Raw genomic sequence first — 20,386 nt, forward strand, 5'->3', positions numbered from 1 at the left:
GTTACCTGTCAAAAAGGAGGTTTCTTCCTTTTGCTGTAGGAAGGAGCCTGAGGTTGCAATGTCACCTAGGCAGAAGCCACTAACCTGAACGGGATTTCTGTCAAATGTGGACCATTTTGATGCACAGACCTACCCTGAGCCAGGCATAAGAGCTCCAGGGACTGTCTGGAGCAGAAATCAGAGCTGAGTTCCCTGTCTCCCATGCCATCGTGTCTCCCCTCATAAGGAAGGGATGCAGCGGACAATGCAGCTGCCACGTGTGGTGTTTAAACAAAGCAGTTTGACCACACTAACAGAAAAACAACTGTGCCGTGGAAAGCAGACGCTTTTTCATAAAAATTAAATGACTCTCATCTAGTCCATGCAGAGGAGTTGCATGAGAGCCAGCCTGAAATCCTCCTATTTGTCTCAAGAGGTACCCAGCTCCTCAGGTGCTCTCTTCAAGAGTGCAATCATAGTCCTACTCTTAGCTTCTTCAAGCATCATATAAAGAACAGAAAACAGTAGGAAACATCCCCCCATCCCTCCGCCTTGTACAGCATGAAGATTATGTGCATGATATAAAACATTACAGCCAGACGCCTTATTTTGCAGACTATTAGAAATTTCATTTTTCATATTCAGTGCAACATTAAACCCATTCTCCCAAAACTCAGCTCTGCCAAGAGTTGTAAACTTAGAGTGAAATTATCTCCAACAGAAAAGTTTCATTGTCCTGGCAAAAAGTGAGGAACAGTGGAAAACACAAACAAAATGACACAAGTGGTGAAAAGTAAAAGGAGGTGGTTTAGACACAACCCATCTTGATATGAAAAGTTTCAGTAACCAGGGTGAGGAAATGGGTTTTCCTTTCAAACAAGGGTGGGCCAGATCCTTGGCTGGGATAAATCCATGCTGCCCTGCTGAAATGAATGGATTGTAGCTGATTCACAGCAGCTGAAGGTCTGGCACATGGTTTTCTCCTGACAGTATCACAGTAATTTAATTCTAAAGTCATGTGGAGATGTTGTTTTGATATAATATCGTTAAATACCCAATATACCAACACCGAACTGAACTAACCTAAAATTAACCTAAAACATGAGAGAGTAAAGGGAATGCCTCTCTATTGTAATGTGGACTCAGAGGCTAGAAAGAATCATGGGATAATTTGATGAAATCCCTTGCAGCATTTTCACTGACTAATTAGTCTCTTCATCCTGGAACGAAGCCATTGGTGGTGTGAAAGTTTCAGGGTTTAACACATTTCCTCATGCTCACTAAGAGCCCCACGTAATTCCAGAAGCCAAAAGCACCAAGGATGCAAAGAACAGCCAGACGGGCTGGCATGGAAAGCAACTCTGATGGTGATTCTCTCTCCCCAGCCCCCAACAGCACAGGTGGCCAAGAGGGGCCACGAAGCTGGTGAGTCCCACACAGCACCCCCGCGGCCAACCAATCTGCTGCGACCAGCAGAGAGACACTGACGGAGATTCTTCCGCCGCAAACGTGGAAGCAGCACCCTGGGAACCCCTTGAGCATCACAGCAAACAGGCAGGGGAGAGGCGCACCCCATTGCAACTGCTTGTGCAATTCTGTCTCCGTTTAGTCACAGGGTGGACGTGAGCAAGACTATTGCAGCTGTGCATGAAGCCGGGAGCGATGCCCTTCATGCAGAGCACTCCCAGGCACTCTCCTCCCATTTGACACTCTTCCTCCTCCGAGATCTGTCCTCCACGCTATAGCAGTGTGGAGCTATCAGCTATCAGCTTTGCCCAATCTGGCCAAACCCCAGTTCCCCCTGAACTCAAGCAACCAGGCTTCCAGCAAGTGCTCAGCAGGGACGACGCTAATTCAGCGCTCAAGTGGGTGGCGGTCTTTATTATTTTCAGGCCTGAGAAATCTCTTCAGTGCACCAAGAACCACAGGGCTCCTTCCTAATTACAGAGCAGAGCACCACATGATTCATGTCAGCATCTCCTCAGCCCCCTCACCTCAGTCCTCGCTGGTGTGACACAACAAATCCCAGTGGAAGTGATTAGCAGGTTGCGACCGCAGCCGCCTGCTCCCCGGCGCTATTAACAAATAAGGCGCCATGAATGAGCCGTCGGAAGGCAGTCAGGGGCCTGTTGAATCATGCTCTTCTGCATTGCAACATCGGAAGTTGCACTTTAAAACCGATTGCCTGGGTTGCTCTGAGATTTCCCAATGAAGCTGGAGGAGGATGGAGAACCCAGGCTGAGAACATCATATATGCATTTTTAAATTCCCAGGGGAAGTTTGAAAATTAGAACTAGCTCTGGGGCCTTTTGGTTTTGTTTTTCCCTTCCCTCCTCTCTTTCCTTTTGGTCTGATTAACTTCGGTGACTGGCTTGCACAATTTTATCAGGTTGAGCCTGATGAATCATTCGTCTTCAGCAAGCAACAGCGAGAGATTGCAGGCCAGGCAGGGTCTGTGTTTCGGTAACCAAAAAAACAAGCATAAATGACAAAAAAAGGCAACATGAAGAGCGAGGGAATGGGGGCAGGGAAAAAGACACTGGGCCAACAGCACTCATGGACAGCTTTCTGATGTCTGGTCTCAGACAACTAGCAGTACATTCATTTGTAAGCCTGCCAGACCTCCTAGGAAACCTAAAAGGCTGCTGTTATTTATAAAGCTAGATGTAGCTACTCTGCGTGCAAGACTAGCTCATTGTATTTATAGGTACCTGTCCATTCACCCACTTCAGGGCCCTCGTTCCCATAAATCTATGAGGCACATAGGATCTGCCTTCAAACACTAAGATCCCTCTCCTTTCTGAGAAGGGCCATTTGGAAGCACCTACCACCGCTGCAGGGCTCAGCACCTACACAAATACACATCTGAAAGCCCCCCGTTTCTGTCACTGCATAGGAAGCCAGATTCAAGAATTTGTCTTCCACGCAGACAGCACCAGATTTTGCGTTTTGTTTGTAAAAAGCTCCCAGTAAATCTTAACTACAAAGCTTTGATTTAAAGATGGTTTAAAACTGTCAGCTGGCTTTAGGGGAGAAGATGCACAAGTCAGTTCAGTCTGTTCTGGCAGCCCGGACTCCCAGCCCCCCGAAGGAAAAACAAAATAAAATTACCCTTCCTAGTTTTTATGCCTGAACTTCAAACAATCTGCGCATAAATCTAAATCTGAGCTCTGCTGGTCAGACATAAAGAGCTTGGCAAACACAGCCCTTTCACGAAGCTGGGGACGTAGGCAAGCAAAGGCAGCTCCCTACAAATGTCACTGGGGACAGGAAAACCAAGAGATTCAGCTTTTCCAGTTTGTGGGTTATTTACATACACAGACACAAGAGAGCTTTTCTGTTTGGAGGTCAAAGGCTTACTTCTGAACAAAAAAAAAAAAGGTAAACTCGGCACATATAGCTCTTACCTCCTAGAGATAAATCAGGCAAGATTTCACTTTGAGAATAGCTGGGCTCACCCCTGGCTCCCAGCAGCCTTGCCCAAAGGAGCATACAGGAATTGAAGCAAATTGCTGCTTCCAGTTGCTCATGCAGACTTTCAAGCAGAACCACGCTCCCCCACTCCCAATCCCAGCTTCCTTAGGTTCTTCAACTTGTGCCATGATTTTGAGCACTGGTTACCAAGTGCCAAATCAGATTTCAAACCTCCTGCCGTTGTCCAGACCCGTCTCCCTGGAGCTCACTACAGTGGGCAGGTGGGGAGAGGAGTCTCAGAGCCCCCTCGGAGGCAGGAACTTTCACAATCCAAGGGAAGATTCCATTTTTCCTGCTTAATCTCTTCGAAGTATTCCCTCTCACTGTCATGAATTACAAGTCATTCAGAGAAAAATATTTGTCCTTTTGCAATGTATTTCAGGGGGTGGTTATTTAACTACTTAATGTGGCATAAATGCAAATCCTTGGGGAAAAAAAAAAGAAACAGAAAGGAAAAGACAGGGGCTCGCACAGCTTAGAGCATACCCCACCCCATGTGTCTATCCAAGGGTGAACAGGACAAAGCTGAGAGGGAAAGAGGCTGATGATCTGTGGGGCTGGAGCTGGAGGTAGGAGCTTTCAGCCTGCGCGCCCGAGTAATGTACCAGAGTAAGCAGGTGTCTTGGTGCAACAAGAGGCAGCCACAAAAATTGTAACCGAAATTTACATTTCTCTATTAAAAGTCATCATCTACATAACACGGCATTTACTAACAAATAATCGTCTCAAAAAAATTCCCAACCAGTTCTACTAGGAAACTAAATAGTGCAGCTTTGGGTTAAGGGTGTGAGAGATGAAGCGAAGCTGACTCAAGCTGCTTCCAGTGGCCAAGCGGAGTGAAATGCAATAAATACAGAGCAAAACCAATTTTTCCCTTGCTATTGCACACAATATTTGCAAGCAACTGCACTGGCTGTGGCAGTTTAACATGCAGGAGAACAGTCAGGATGCTTCAGGCATTATTTACATACCTAGTTATGAAAGCTCTGGCCATAAATGAAAAGGAAACTAGATTTTTTAAAAATATTTTTGTGCTTTAAAACGTCTGTTGCAGGGACAAACGAGAGACAGATAAACACAATTAGGCTCTTCTCACTATGGTCTTCCATCTCACGTGGTCATTTGCTGTTCTGCTGGGACTAACAGCAGCTCGCAGTTCCCTCCTGGATGATACATCATACGATTTGCTCGATCGTTTCTGCCTTATAATCCATAACCACAAAAGAAATATGACACGCTCTTTAGAAACGCTCCAGTCTCACTGTAAAGCTGTGATGAATTCATGTTCTCTTCTAGGTTAAGGCCACAATCAGTTGACCTCAGAGGAATGAGACGCTACCACGTGTGCTAGGAGAATGAAAAGGCAACGTCCCCTCCAGATGAAATACATAGTCCATATGCAGAGATCATTTTGTTAACCTCACCTGACTGTCCCCCGGGTGCCTTAGAGGGCACGCAAAGGGTTCTCTATCAAAAGACAGGGTCAGGCTGTAGGGCTCGGCTGTCTGGTAACAAGATGGGTACTGTGCACTCACCGCCCAGAGCTCAGATTTAGTTGAGGTAAATAGTACCTACAGCCACCGTGACCTGAAGGCTGCGCAGTGACCTGGCAGCCATGGTTCAGCTCCTAGAAGACAGCCGTACCTTCTCTGCCTCAGCACCCAGTCAAGCCTGGGAGCTAAGCAGCCCCCTCCACCTTAGAGCTATGTCCCCTCAATATCAATATACACGATCAACATCGATGTGGTATGTGGGCAGCTGCTCTGGGGCTGGGAACACAGGACTCTCAGGATGCCTGACCTCCAGGTATTCCCCTGACCTTCTGCTCACATGGTTTTAGGGAGCTGGAGACCAGGCTACAGCGAACACCAGGTGTCTAATGTCTCTGTAGGTCACCACCTAGGTTGACCCTAAAGGCCAACTCCGTGTCTGCAAAGCAAGCGTAGGTTTTCCAAGAATCCTCTTTCAAGAGGAAACCTACCTCTCTCCCTTCCTACCCCCATCCTGAAGCAACCATTAACAGCCTCTCTAGTCTGCTAATATGGATGTACCAGGGCTCACTTCACAGGAGTACTTTTAAAACTTACTTAAAGAAAAGAAGGGAGAGAGAAGTTTACTCCCCAACTCCTGGCCAACACTGAGCTCTGATGAAGGCAGATCTAAAACACCAAACACTTCCATTTCTGGAGTCTGGAGAAGAGAGGGGAAAGAGATAGACTTTAAAGGAGGAGAGGGCTCAGATACCACCTTCTCCCTCTTCCTGGGGCATCTATCCATAAGTTTCTCCGTGTAAGTCCCAGCAACAGAGCCGAGCAATAGAAGGCAGAGACAATAGCTTCCTGAACCATTTTGGGAACACCCTACAGAGTCTGAAATTACATTTACAGTGCTGTTTTGCAACTGGGAGAAGAATTGCAGTATGGTCCAGTAATCAAGGAAAGCAGTCAGATTCATAGAATATTTTTTTAACCCATAATAAATAATAGTTTCCTAAACTTTATTGCAGTTGCAAAGTCAGAACAAGATCTGATAAAAAAATGCAACTATTGTGCACAGAAAATTTTGAAACATGACATTAAATCCTCAGAGGAAAAATAACGAGTGCCTTTTTAATGAAAGCCAAGCTTACGGATTGCTGGTTTCTGAAAGCAGCCTGGTAAATATTTTTGTTTTCCAATAAGCAAAATAAATACTGGACCAAATCCATGGTCCTTTCCCTTCCATTGCTCCAAATCTCCCCGTTTTTCAAAGTCAAATAGAGGATGCCTTTCTTCCCATTTTAAAACCAGCAACTGGTTCCCAAATGTACTCATTCCCAAATGAGCCAGAGGTGGGTAGGGCAGTGGAGGAAGGCCAGGAGAGCCTGATGTACAGTGGGGATTGCAACGAACGGACAACAAGAAGCAGAACCTGCTCCTGACAAACTAGATTGGGAAAGTGCCTGGAGATGGAGCTTATCATGCCACAACTTGAACCTCCCCAAGCAATTCACACACCCATGTTTCTACATGAAAGCAATGAGATGGGAAGGAAGCACAGTTGGGGTTTGGCGCTGCTCAAGCCCCATGCAATTACAGGTAAGAGTAAACATCTTATTCAAGGATGAGCAATCGTCCCTCAAGGGAAAACCCTGGGGCTTCCAGCCCTCCCAAGAAGGTCACAAATGGGTACAGGAAACAAGAGGAGACTTGCACAAAGGGAAGGAGCTAAACCTCACTGCCCATGAGTAAGGAACTGAACAGACAGGTCCACACGTTCCAGCACTGGGCACAGACTTCAGAACAAATGCATGGGAAGCTGTGGTGTCAGTGAACCTTTTGTTTCTGAAGCTTCAAGGGCATTATGTAGTCTTTCTTCCCAATACAGCAACTGCTACAAAATCTCCAGCTTGGCAGGAGCACTTAATTTAGTGTTCCTGACTCAAGTCTTTCCTCCGTGGCAGGAAGAGAGGTCATTGTGAAGCTGGCAGCTGAGCTGCTCCTTATGGAGGCAGCGGATCCTGAAATTGTACCCAAACTCTGGCCAGTCCTCCCTTAACACACCTTCATGCCCATCACACAAGCTTTAAAATCTCCAAATCAAGGTCTGGCCTGAAAAAATATTCTTTAAATTCACTTTTTACCTTCAGTGCCATCTGCTTAATACAGCCTTTCCAGACTCCATTTCCCATTCATTAAGACCCAACAAGACATGAACTTACAGCATTGGACCCCAAAAAACCCTACTCTAACAACTTACTTACCAGTAGCTACTGAGAGAGCTTCTGTAGAGCTGTGAGGGCTCCCAGGAGAAAAGCACATGCACTTCTCTGTACTCACATCCCTGCCACCATCCCACACGACTTGGTGACTCTCTTCAGACTCAGAAGTTTTTTCTCCATGGAAGCAGAGGGGGTTATCACGAACTTGACAGCAGAGCTGTTCCTCGTGGATGCAACGGATCCTGAAAACACACCCAAATGCTGGTCAGTCCTTTCTTAACACACCTACATGCCCATCACACAAGCTTCAACGGACTCGAGAACTCAGACAGGTAACATATGTCAGCACACAACATCTCGGTACCAAGGGCCTGAGGAAAAGTCCATTGAACTCCATCAGTAGGCTCAGGAGGGGACAACTGACAGCTCATTTGTTGCCATAAGTACTTGTTTCTCAGATGGCAGGGCTGGACCAGACGATGTTAGCTAATTAATCTCCCTGAAAAATAGGGAACCATCTGGCTGCACAGTAACTGCTCCTCCTGCCTGGGCTCAGAAGCCCACACGGCAGATCGCGGAGAGGACATATCAAAAGAGCAAGGAAGGGAATGACATACTCTTTGCTGCTGTCACACAGCCCATGTAACTGCTTGGGAAGTCCAGGCAGCCACCCAGCTTGCAGACATTTCAATCCTTTGCTCAGTGTCCTGCTGCATGGAGAGATCCTCTCTCACCACTCCGTCTGCAGCTTGAGGGCCAGCGAGCTCACGCCACCAAAGAGAGCAGGGCTGACAGCACGGAGGAGAACAGGGGCACAGCCCAGCTGCCCCGCAGCCCATCTACTCGTGCTGGTCCATCTTCCTCTGCTGGTTTCCTGGCCTCTTGGGGAAGAGGAAGGAGTTTCCCCGTTCTGCAGAGCCACAATTTGACCGAAGCGCTGGCAGCCTTCACAGCTTCACATCCCCCTGGGATGGCCATCACGAGTCCTTGGCTCTGCCCCTGCACGGCCATATCACGTACAATCCCCAAGTCAAGGTGCAGCCCGTAGGATCAAGCTCACAAGCATGACGGAGAATTAATTACCAGTAACTGCTCCAGCTGCTCCCTGCTCTCCCACCACTGCTATGGGCAGAGGCAGGAGAACCAGTGGAAGAAACAAGCCTTGCCCTGGGAATGTCCCAGCAACAAGGTCTGGAGGATATTTACACTGATGGCCACTGAGGAGCCTTCAGAAATGCTTTTGCATCCCTCATGTTCTTGAATACATCCAAGCATACAAAAGCTTTACATGTTGGTCATATAAACAACATTTCAGGGCAGTAATGAGACAATCAAACCAATGATTCATTAATTACATGGCATTCAGTGTAAGCTTTTCCCTCACCAACCAAAGCGCAGTCCACCTACCAAAACAGGCTCAGAGTTATTCTTCATCGATATTTTTCATTACTAACAATGACAAAAGCAAAGAAAGGGCACTAAGAAACCAACACATGTAAATTATTAACATTCCCTGAAGGAATCACAAATAATACTCCATAAAAATCCGGTAGGATAAATACAGTTGTAATTCAAGGGCCATACGCTTCCCCCAGCAGCACCACCCACATGGGCAGCCCATGCCAGCTGCCAGGACAACTTCATCATGGATGGCTTGCAAACACCTCCCCTCAAAATAACAAGTCTTTGTACAGGGCTCGTGTCAGTCTGACTGGGAAAGAAGAGGTGAGGACAAGCAGAGAGAGAAGATCCTGCCACCAGCTCCCTCTCATGCCTCCTGCTGTTTGGTGGAGCTGGACCTTTCCCTTTGGTTTTCACCAAAGGGCAGAGCTAAACTCAGTTCAAGGTAGGTAGAAACAGGCAGAGCTTTATTTCAAACACGCCTCGGTTGCTCAGCGCAGACAACCACAAGAACTGGGAGGAAGGAGGAAAAAGAAGGTTTTGTGGTTAATTATGGGTATGTTAACATGGTAAGAAATAAGGCAGTGAGGATGGCAGAGATAATTACTCTATGAGCTGCATTTCCCTTTTGGACAGGAGATAATAAGATATCCTTTGCTATGCAGAAGAGTCTCCTAGCGGAGTCTATTCACAAGCCAGCAAACGGCAAGCGAGGTGGAGCTGTAGAAACCCACTGCCCCCTCGCTAGTGGTGGCCACCAGGGCCCACCTTTCTTAGAAACGGGAGAACAGAAAAAATTAACAGACTTCTGGGGGAAAAAAAGGTAGTTTTCCCTTCTCCTTGGGCACTAACTGGAGGCTCCTCAGGATCCCCAACCTGTGCAGCCACCTCAAGTTTCCACAGATGTGTCCTGCTTGGCAAGAGCCCTTGGCCCAGCAAGTGAACAGAGGGGACAAGCGCGCTCTGCTGCACTTCCTGAAGCCTGGGTGGGCAGGAATGAGCTGCTTGTGCTGGAAAGCCCCAGCAGACTCAAAGGAAAAGCACAGAATTGCACAAAGCTGTTTGGAAAGAACCACAGCAAAGTGGTCTGCAGCCTAGCGCAGATTATCCTAAATCCCTCGGCCTCAGTGAGCCAGGGAGTGCTCCGACCTGCCCTCGCTGAGGCAGAGCAGCTTTTCAGTATGTTCTCCCGGGACGTGCAGTAGAGGTGCCGCAGCCTTGCAAGGCCTGCGGAGTATTCAGGCGCCCGTGGAAAAAGGCTCAATGTGGCAACACTAAAATAAACCCCCAAAACTGCGAGCAAAATCACCCTCAGGTACCTGGTTGCTTTAGCCAGTGAGGATGGAGAAGCCTCCTTTCACAGAAAGCTGCACTGCTGGTGTGTTTCCTTACAGGTCCAAGTTATTCCTGGAGCTGACATGGCAGCGGGATGGAGTTTCCTCTTGTTTATTTACTTCTGGAGTCCACCCCAGCACCTCTTCTCCAAAAGCTCCTTTACTCCTCAAGCAAAGTTTCAGCTAATGAGCCTATCTTTAGCACCAATTGCGAGGAGAAGCTGAACCTTTTAACGAAGCCGCCTCAACACTGTAACGAGCTCATTATCGCTAAGGGGAAAGAGAGAAAAAAAGCTGAGGGTGGGCCTGTATGTAGGTCAGCATCAATCTCTCTCCATCACCTATAGCCTTGTTTTATGGGAAGCACGTGGATAATAAATGGCGATTATGGAAAGTGGAAGGAAAGAGGCAATCCTGAGAAATTTATAGGTAGGAGAGAAATCACATTAATGGGAGATAATACAGGGCCACAAAACTGTTATAAAAAAAGACATTAGAAGAGTTCTGTAATTAGGGTTATTAGACACAACTACACCAGGCTTTTTTTTCACTTTTTGGGTGCATGTCACCATGATGGATGTCACTTTCAATAGTGATAATAACAGTAAAATATCTGCGCTAAAGCAGAGTACATTAACTTATATATCGGTGTAATTTACTGCGTTACGAGTTCCCATCATTCAAGAGCTAAAGACAAAATGCTCTTCCTTATGATGTCGATAACCACGCATACACTTTACAGGAAGAAGTGTTTCTTTAAATATCTGTTATATGTTAAATAATTCTTTTAACTTTCCATTAGTCTTGTCGGGAGAGACAAAGAGCAGGAGAAGGGGGTAAGCTATTCATATTGCTAATATACACCACGAGCTGGGGTTGCCATTGCTCTGTATTTGGTGAAGTCATGCACGGCTGCTTTTGCAGCCACCATACCAGAGGTTGGTTTGCTAAAAGGAAAAGAGCAGAACGGGCTGGACAGTAGCTGCTATCTTCTAGAAACTACTCATGCATCAATATGATAGTGAAGGTAACATTGAGCATCACGCTTGCCTAAATGAAAAACAGAATAAAATGGATTCTCCAGTAGAGAATCAGCACTGTGCTGATTTACAGCATGATTGTAACTGTATCCTGGAATGCATCAAAGAAGTATGGCCAGCAGGGCTAGGGAAGTGATTCTCCCCCTGCTACTCTGCTCTTGTGAGAACCTGCCTGGAGTCTTGTGTCCAATTTTGGAATCCCAAACATAAGAAGGATATGGAATTGCCAGAACAGGTCTAGAGGAGGCCACGAAGATGATTCGAGGGCTGGAGCACCTCAATGAGGACAAGCTGAGAGAGTTGGTGTTGTTCATCCCAGAGAAGAGAAGGGTCCAGCAAGACCTTAGAGGAGCTTCCAGTACTGAAAGAGGCTACAAGAAAGATGGGGAGGGCTGTAGTGACAGGATGAGGGGTAATGGCTTTAAATTGGAAGAGGGATGATTTACATCAGACGTATGGAAGAAATTGTTTACAATGAAGGTAGGGCGGCCCTGGCCCAGGTTATCCAGGGAAGTTGTGGATGCCCCCTCCGTGGAGGTGTTCAACGCTAGGTTGGACGGGGCTTTGAGCACCCTAATCCAGGGGAAGGTTCATGGCAGGGGGGTTGGAACTGGATGATCTTTAAGGTCCCTTCCAACCCAAAACATTCTATGGTTTGATAGCGGGAAGGGAGTTTCCATATCTCCCAAAGGGGAAACAATGGTGTACCTGCTACAGCATTATAACCACGCGCACTTTAGTGCACTTATAAAGAGAGCAAGTCAAGCCTCATCGTGTTTCTATCTTTCTCCATTGCAGAAGCTAAATGACTGGTAAAGGAACAACAAACTTAGTCATTCCCAGGTTGTACTCAGAAATCACAGCACACTAGGTCAGGCTCCGGCTCCGCAAGAAATCAGGGAGGAAGTTGGCTGATGACAGAGTCTTTGGCTCCAGCAAAAGAAAAGCTATGGTCTGCTCTCCCGCTGCCTCCCCAAGCACCTCCACGCCCCTGGGCAAATCGCTTCTTTGACTACTCCTTCCAAAAAGCAAACGCCTTGAGCTACACACTATGATAGCACAGGGACAGGCACAACGAGGCCTTGAGGGACCGCAGCAAGAATCCTTCCTGCTTCAAAAGAAACTAGTTTTGAGATGGTGCAGGGCTATAAAGCAGGCCAAACTACTCGTATCAAGGGGAAAAGCACTCTTAAAGAACCTCCTTCAAAACTGTGTAGAAGAGGATACCACAGAGAATTCAAAAATAGAGTGGGCAGCCGGGGGCTGAGCTATAGCGAGTTTTAATACTATCTTAGAAAAAAACAAACCCACAAAAGGAGGAAATTTTCCTTTTCCTGCAGGACAGACAATATGTGCGATACAACATAAGCATCACTATTTAAGTGGGCTCCTGCTTTCGCACAATCACTCCCAGTCTCTCTTAGCCAAAAGTCCACATCCGTAACAGTGATGAGACCTTCCAGCCCCCTCTCATCGCTGCATTGCCCTGGGCCAAGGGGCACTGACCACGAAGGCAGTTCTGCTCATGTGCCGTTTTCTTTGTGAAATCAAACCAGTTTGCTTGTCTCCAAAAGGCAGACCTTCCCACCAGCTCTCACAGCGCAAACACAAAAAAACCCACCCAGGGTTGTGTGTAGCACGAGGCACAGGCTCTGTGAAATGCAATCAGCTCCCCCAAGCTGCACTTTCAAATTGCAAATTATAGAATAGCTTCAACGTTAAGAAAGGAATAAACGACTCCGGTTTGTTTCCAAAACAAAACACTGCAGTGTGACATTACTGAACACCATCCCACCCAAATGGAATTTGATACTTCATTCAAGCCCAAACATTATTCTTCCACATGTTCAGCTGTTTATGCCCTACTATGTGCTGGTTTGCGGTTGTTATTTATTTTTCCCTCTTAACAGTAACTGCATTTGACCGAAGTGACTCTTGCCTACGCACACAGAAGGCTTTAGCCGGTACCTCAGAAGTGAGACAAAGCAAACAGGAGGATTCTCTCCTTCATTCACTGCTGAGCAAGACAAGCTCAGCAAGACTCCAACTTTTCTTTCCTCATTCCTCACTTTGCAAGCCAGACTCTCCTCAGCTCTGCCCAGTTGCCTCTCTCAAAGAGGTAGACAGGTCTCTTCCTGCTGGCTTCACTGGTGTTATCCACCCTCACTCTGTGGAATGGGACCTAAGATATCTAAAGATACCTGCCATCTCCCTGCCTTCTACTGTTTCTTTCAGAACAGTTAGTCTGCCAAGAAAATATTTACTTCGCAGTTGAAAAAAGATCATTGACTGATGGTGTAAAGCACTCTCCCCCCCCAAGGCAACAGGAGTGGGAGTCAGATCCTAAAAGAGAAAATCAGCCTGGAGTCTTTTTCCTCCTCCTGTGCATCCTCCCCTATCCCATTCAGATGGCATGAAAAGGCCCTCAGTGGCTCCAAGCCCAAAGAAAGAAGGACATATTTCACACCCCTCATGAAATCTACCTCCATCAGCCCCTTGTTCAGCTCTCGGCAGGAAGCAGGGCTCGCCCTAGGTAGAACAGAGGTGGATAAGAAAACAGGAAGGTTCATTTCCTGTAGCACCGTGGGGCTGGCAGAAGCGGTTCCCTGCCCTTTGCGTGCTTTCTGAGGACAGGTGGCACAAACACACACGTGAGCTGGAGCAGCAGCCCGTTGAAATACATTTGAAATACATTTGGTTGGTTCTGCTCTGTCTACCCAGCTGAAGAAGCAGTGACACAACAGCACGTCAGCTGCGTCACAGCGCTGCAGCAGGATATGACCGAGTTCGGCAGCATAACATTCGGCCAAAGGAAGCAATGCACTTCCCTGTGCACAAAACAGTTTTGTGTTGATGTCAAGCTCACTTTTCACGAGCAACTTGGTGGTTCCTATGCGGTTTCATGTGCACAAAGAAAAGAAGGGCATGAACGCTCTATAATTTCAATGAAAAAAATCTCCTATTTAAATGCAAGGAACAATAAAGTTAATAAACTACGTAATTATAATCCAAGAGTACACATCTGTCTGTACAAAATACCCCCTACTATTGCAATGAACCACACAGAAAACCTGTACTCTGCAAATGCAGCTGCCTGAGTATCATCAGGGCTGATTCCAAGGCCATTAAACAGAATGTGAGCCTGGCTGCTGGTTTCAACAGCTTCGGACCAAGCCACTTCAACACATGAATATTTTCACCATTTCATTGCTTGCATAGGGATATATCTGTCCATTCAGAATGGCAACAGCTGTTTAACATGGCACAGTGGTTGGAAAGAGCAAACATATTAGGGAGGACGATGATTGAAAGAATATATCTTTGAAGAAAGGAACAGGGGAAGAATGGGGGAATTTTAACAAGGATGAAGATCACTTTTGTATAGACTACTTCGCTTCCATGCTGTAACAGCACAGCTGCAGCAGCACAGCTCCAGCATGTGCAGTTCTTCCTGCCCCAGATCCTGAAGATGAGGTTTCGCAAGTTGGTTGGTTCAAATTAAGACCTTGTTTCATTTCACCCCCCCACCCCGTTCCCTGCTCCCCACAGCACTGCCTCACTCTTCCCCTGGACCATCTGTGACATTGGTCAGATCACCTGGAGGACTGTTCATCTCAAAAAGACAGAGGCAAACAAGCTATTAGGAAAAAAACAGTTGTAGTGAGGATGGCTAAGTGTGAGTAAAGCCAACTCACAGACAGGTAAGTAAGCAAAAAAGCTGTTTGCTTTTTGCAAGGTAAGGTAAAGTTCCGTAGAAAGAACCAAACTTCATTCATTCACATCCGGTCATCCATCCTCCCTGCCGCTCACTGAGGGTCTTGGATGCACCCTCAAGGATCGGATACTATAGATAACAGTTTGCTGGGGAAAATATCATCCCCTGACTTCAAACGTGAAAAGTGAATTGTGGCTGGGTCAGAACTTCTTATTACTTTGATGCCTTCACGGTCCCCAAACATGATATTTCAGGCAGGTCTTATTCCCTTCTCGCTGCTCAAGTCAGTCCCTCTTTCCTTCCAAGCAGCTCATGCTCACTAATGGTTATTTCTTTCTACACACCACTTACCAGTAACTCAGACTGCATCTCTGCTTTGCAAGGGTTCCACCATGCTTTGCTTGCAGCCATCCTTCCAGGAGAAGGATGGAAAGGTGGGCTGGCTCCTCGTGCAGCCACTTTATCCAGGGGCCTGCGGAGGAAGGACAGCTAGCGAATCACCCAGCATTAAAATATTAAGGAAACTGAGTTGCCACCATAATCATTTCTTGCGAGGTAGGACCCCCATAGAGAGTTGTCTCTGTGCAACAAGAGCACATGGGAGACAGAAAGGCAAGTACTTGGCCCTTGCTTTGCTTCAGTTCCTTAACCCAGCACAAACACATTTGGGGATTTATGGGTTTTTGGAAGCTTCCAGCAAAGCTCAAGGCCTGTTCCTTGGGTTATTGTTTTCCCATCTGTTTCTCTTCATTTTATTCCATCACAGAGGCCCCATCGTGGGACACAAGAATGTGACCGGAACAATAGGCAGAACTTGCTGCCTCCAGGACTGGAGTGAGGGCAGAGCCACCACTGCAGGATGGGAGCCAGCAGCTTCTATATTTAGCCCTTTCTTGCTTATTCCAGATCCCATTCGCACCCTGCATCACGAAGTCAGGAGGCTTTCACCGTACCGGTGCCCTCAAGCACTGCAGATCCAGCAGGGCCCCCTGAACATAAAACATTCATTTCCCTTCTAATAAATGCCAACAGGAAGACTTCCTGCTCCCCCTTCGCCTTTCCAAATCCCTATTTTGACAGAATTTTTTCTTAATATAAGCAAACTAAACAAAACCATCTTCTCCTCTGCAAGGCTGGCGGCCTCGGAGCAGCAGCAGGACTCTGGAGCTGGGGCAGCGCCTGTCGGAGCAGCGCCCTGCAAAGAGACACAAATCAGTGAGCTCCTTTGCCCTCATGTCTGAGCCTGAGCTAAACTCACCAACTCATGGCAACTCGCCCCAAGCCCACACCCCAACGGTTGGGGGCAGAACCAGGTCTGAGCACCCAGCTGGCCTCGGTCACTGCTGCAGCACATTACGTTTGCTTCTCAAACGGCAGTGAGTTGAGGACTGCTGAGCAAAAGCTCAGCAATAATTGCAAAGCCCTCCCCACCATGTCCCAACACATCTCTTTCCAAATGTGAAGGCCGAGAGGTCTCTTGTCTTGCAGGAAGCCGAGCCGACTGCAGCACCGATCACAGCGCCACTTAACTCATTCACTTCATCAAGGCATGAGGATCCTGCAGAGCAAGAGGAAAACCCATCTTATTTCCAGAAACATTTACCAAAGAGCTGAGCCGCTTGAAAATAGTTCAGTGCTGGACAAGCCTTCTTTCTGCCACTTCCACAAGGGTTGTAGATGAAGACTGCTCTGCACTTTGTCTCTCCAGTTCTACCAAAGGCTGCTGGAGTCCCAGTGAGAGGTTTGAACACACTTCCACTGCTACCATCCATATTACTCCCCCTGCATATACACTTCCACACCCCGCCTTTTCTCCTGTACTCATTCCCTTCACTGCCAGCTCCCCATTCCTTCTGCCAGTGGTTATATCAAGGAGAGAAGGTTGATTCTGGATGGGACGCAAGAATGCTTTAAAAAGGGGGAATAAAAGTATGTTTGTCCCTGGAAAACTAGTGGTACCTATTAGTGCCTAAGCATGGACGGAGAAATTACACCTTGTGGTGGTATCACAAACCATGCCACTAATTCGCTTTGTGGTCTCAAACTTGTTGCAGGCTAGATTCTCCTCCATGAGGTATTTGCTTCCAAGGGCTGCTCTGAGGTAGGGGTGTCTGATGAGTGGTTGGAGAGGCCTGGACAAAAGGATCATAGTTACAAGGTTGAGTCGATTGTCTTCCTGCGGCTTGGAATCAGCCCAGTCCCTGTTGTGCTCACTGAACACCTTTGCACTGCCGGCACAGACGTGTCAGCTGTGTTCATCTGCCACAAAAATCCCCTCTCCCTTACTCTTTTATGTCCTAGAGCCCGGCTTTCCCCCGCTCGTGCCGAGGAGGCAGTGCCTGGTCAGCTCTGGGAACAACTGGCACATGCCAGCAAGCTGTAAATGAGCCCTGTATGCCCAGTGAGTCTGAAAGGAAGGGAATGCTTTCCATCTGGCATTCCTGCAGATCTTGAGACAGCGGTTATTTATCTAAGGCAGAGGAGAGAAGGGGGCTGGAGTGGAAGAAGCTGACAGAGAAGCAATAGCAGCACTATTAGCCCTAATGCTAATTCTAATGCGATCCCCAACATCATTACTCTGCAGCCAATTAACAAATGGCCGCATCAATTACCTGCAACACACCCCTTTAAGAGACACAGGTGTCTGGAAAGAGATGTTCTTTAGATAAGGGGACACCTTTCTACCCTCCAGTCCCATGGCACATGGGACAACACTTTTGTGTTTTACCAACAAAGCGTTTCCTCTACCTGCAGAGCCAGAAGGCTTTCAAGAACACCAGACCTTAAGAATCACAGTGCACAGGCAGAGACACACACCAGGGAGGGCTTCCCAGGACACCAGGTCCTGTGAGCACAGACAGCATCGCTTCATAACCAACCCTCTTCACAACCTACTGGGTGCGAGGCACAAGATGCTACAGAGAAGCATCCGGCAGGGAAGGAGCTGGTGATGGGCTTAACAGAGCCTTGCAGAGCACAGACAGAGTAACAACCAAACCTATAACACCAGAAGCTTTGGCTGAGTAAGGATTATAGCTTTACAAATAAGTGCAAGCAGTGCATATGCACAAACATTTGTGGTCAACAGCGCAATTCCATCCCTCGCTGAATGATCCACTGGGTACACATGTTCAAATGTGCACAACACCATCACCACACAACGAAAAATCCTTTCCCATAAAGCCACACAGACTCCGTTGGGCAGAGGCCAAGCAGTTAAATAAAAAAAAAGTCTATCCGGAGTGAGAACTCTTCAGAGACATTTCACCATCTGGAAAGAGGAGGGGGTCTTATTCTGAGAACACTTGGAGAGCCCGACCTACCGCGGTTAAACATGTGCCTTGTCCAATGTTCATTCCTGGAGAAGAGCATCACATCATTCCCACCGCCTTATGCAGCGGGAACCTGCAGTGAGCAAACGGGCCCGATTCTGCTCCACTCTCCAGACAAGAGCACGCAGCCAGTGCCCAGGATGGGATGGCAGCTGGCCATTCAGCAAATGCTTTTTAGTGAGGCCAGGCTTGCAGTGTTGTTGATGACAAACAAAAGCCATTGCTGTTAGTGTGGGCTTCTTAATTTCCTTTTATTATAACCCCACCCATGTCATGTAAATAAAGCTGCAGTTCGCTTCTTTCGAAGCACTAGGGCAGTGAAGGTTGTACTGAGCTTCAGGAGGGAGCACAGCCACAGCCAGGCGAAGGCACTACCTCCCTTCCACCATTCCCTGAAGAGAGCGGACACTCCCAACAAGCTGGAGCAAGCACTTGGACCAAAAAAAAATCACAGGACTTTGCTCTCAAAAAAACTTTGATTATTTGAGCCGGACTAGGACAGCAGCGGTCAGAAGAAATTAAATAGGACTTGGCTCCGTTCACAGATCTGCCCCAGGAGGCTGTGTCCTTGTGAAGAGTAGCGATTTAGATAGTCATATAAGATCTCTGTATTTCACAGTCACATGAGGTCTGTCTCCTGATGGGCTTCCACGAGCTCAGCTAGGCAGATGTGACCATACAGATGCAATCACAAATGAATGACCTTGGAGAGACACGGTCCAGGAGAAATTAATACATCCAATGGGAGCTCCCATCCTATTCCTTTTCTGCTCAGGGACACGGGTAACATGGAAGAGTACGTAAGTCTCATTTGGCAGAACTCAACCTGCATCAGGGCTCTGATTCCAACTCTTTCACTCAAGGCTGGCCCAAGCAAGCCTTGGTGCTCGCCCCTCCTCTTGTGGTAACAAACCAGAAAGAGAAACACCTCTAGAGGTGAGAGAAGAGGCCAAACGGCACTGCCTTAAAGCGGCGCATCACTGACTGGTGTCAGTGTAAGAAGAGAGGGACCACAGAGGCAGCTCATCCTTAAGAGGGATCAACCCAGTGGAAGGTCCCAGGGATAGAGGAAGAGGAAGGACAACAGAGCACAGCTCTCATCAGTGTCAGATAGAATACAGATAGACACAGGCAGCCAGTGGAGTAAGCATTATTCAGGCATGAACAAAAAAAGCTCTTTCCAGCCTCTCCCTCACAGCTGCTCATCCATATTCCAACCCTTTGACCCTGACAATGCTCTTGGCTGAGAGAGATGGGGCCAATCATTTCATCTGCTCCCCCCCCATCACTGTCCTGCTCCAACATCCCACCCTCACTTGCAACAAAGCCGCCTCACAGGGTCACCTCTCTGCAAAAGAAACAACCAGATGAGAGGTTCTTGAGTTTCCTGAATGTCAGCTGACCAGGACGGGGAAGGAGGAGGGAAAGGTCTTCCTCCAGAACATGGAGATGGAACTGGTTGAAGCAGCTCCAATCAGTTGGGCTGCAGTATCTGAGATGGTATTTTGATTCCAGTCCTGCAGCAAGAGACAGCGCAAGGCCAGGCGAGGGCAGATTACACGATCTCTCAAAGCCGCCTTTCACTACAGGACAACACGTCCTCTGTGTTATTAGAGGGCTTTTTTGGACTGAATGAAATAATACTCTACAGCTCTTGATTCTTACCTCAGGGCAGCAACAGCATCTCTCCAGCCCATCTTTCTCCAGGGAGGAGATTAAATATCAGAGATGAATTGAAATGCAGTCAATCAGGCAGGGCAATCTGCCAGAGCAGCAATAACAAAGGGTGGAGGGGAAGAGAAGGTACCTTGGTACTGAAGTGACCTGTTTAAATGCTGCTGAAAGCTGAGCTGTTGGATCTCTCCAAGGATCTGAGAGACAGAGGAAGAGAACACAGGAGTAGGAACCTTCCTCCGACCCTAGATGGTGGGGATGAGCACGTGTCACTTCTTGAGCATCATCTGCGCTCGAGGAAAGGGGCAGACTCGGGTGGGAGAGCTGAAGACTCAGTACCAGGTTAGTCCAGTCTGCCAGAGAGGAGAACGAGACTCAAACATATGCACTATTTCGGGAACTGAAGAAAATGAACCCCATTCAGCCTGAGAGATCACACAGCTCCAAGGGGTTTCGGGAAATCCCAGCCCACAAGACCCTCTCAGAGCACAGGCACAGAGATCAGCCCTCCAGGCACGCCCCAAGCCTTGATGGGTGCCTCCACACAGGTCATTTCCAATATCCAATAGTGGTAACATAGCCGGAGCCAGATCCTTTGGCCACAAAAGCACAAGCTGCTCGTGTTTGAAGCAAAGGAGGCTCTTTTAGTGCCTCTCTGTGTTTTAGCCACGTTAGGCCAAAGACAGCTGGGGCGTGGGAACGATTCACAAAGTGCTACCACATCAGGGTCTTGCTCT

At 47.6% G+C, this 20,386-nt stretch overlaps 1 long non-coding RNA gene across 21 annotated transcripts in view; it reads right to left on the reverse strand.

The window, feature by feature from the left end:
* The window catches only part of LOC128853251 (uncharacterized), a 262,276-nt gene extending 243,368 nt beyond the window's left edge, over positions 1 to 18,908 (reverse strand). For 19 of the 21 annotated variants that reach the window (XR_008451655.1, XR_008451643.1, XR_008451653.1 and 16 more), the window contains exons 1-2: positions 14,995 to 18,908; positions 7,196 to 7,395 (exon numbers count right to left, since the gene is read on the reverse strand). This is a non-coding gene — a long non-coding RNA (uncharacterized LOC128853251). Of the gene's footprint in view, positions 1 to 7,195; positions 7,396 to 9,873; positions 10,159 to 14,994 lie in introns of all 21 variants that reach the window. The other 2 variants (XR_008451642.1, XR_008451648.1) reach the window with 2 other exon arrangements.
* Between the last annotated feature and the right edge of the window lie 1,478 nt (positions 18,909 to 20,386).

This window comes from Cuculus canorus, chromosome 11 (genome assembly GCF_017976375.1).
Source record: "Cuculus canorus isolate bCucCan1 chromosome 11, bCucCan1.pri, whole genome shotgun sequence".
Classification (NCBI taxonomy): Eukaryota; Metazoa; Chordata; class Aves; order Cuculiformes; family Cuculidae; genus Cuculus; species Cuculus canorus.